Here is a 775-nt window from a genome sequence, read left to right on the forward strand (position 1 = left end):
TACGGATGAGTGCAAGGCAGGCAGGGTATGTCCTCTGACATGGCTACCATTCAAGGCAGGAGGAAGAGCTATTCCCCCTTGGGAGCAATATTTGGTTTTGTTTCCTTGTGAGATAAGGATGTGGGGGGTACTGCTGGTATCCTTAAAATGTCAGGGGATCCCCCAGCCGATGCCTGGAACTGCTCCCCACCAAGCCAGGCAGGACTTTGGGGAGCCTCCGTCCTCTTCTTGGAGCAGACTTGTTCAGGGCAAGAAGCTCACACGTCTTCACCTCCTGGGTCTCTCCTTGGAGCATTCAGCATCCTCTGGCCCTCCGTGCGCTTCCAAGCGAGTCGCCCCAGCGGGGTCCTGGGGAAACCACAGGTCTGCGCCAGCCACTTTGCAGATCAGAGTGACTCTCAGCCAGCCAGAATACAGAGGTTATTCGAGACAGGATCTAGGGTCTAAAACAGGCTTGTAGATACGTACTAGACCCTCCGGCCAGGTCCATTCTGGGGGGCAGTGAGCAGACCCCCAGATCTGCATTTCACTCCTCATCCACACGCAGCTCCAGACTCTCAACCCCTCCAGCCCCTCCTCTCTGCTCAGCCTCCTTTCCCGGGCCAGGAGGTCACCTTCCTTTGTCTCAACCTCAGTTGGCACCTTTGCAGCAGATACGGATGAGTGCAAGGCAGGCAGGGTATGTCCTCTGACATGGCTACCATTCAAGGCAGGAGGAAGAGCTATTCCCCCTTGGGAGCAATATTTGGTTTTGTTTCCTTGTGAGATAAGGATG

Source organism: Chelonoidis abingdonii, chromosome 21, assembly GCF_003597395.2.
Source record: "Chelonoidis abingdonii isolate Lonesome George chromosome 21, CheloAbing_2.0, whole genome shotgun sequence".
Lineage (NCBI taxonomy): Eukaryota > Metazoa > Chordata > Testudines > Testudinidae > Chelonoidis > Chelonoidis abingdonii.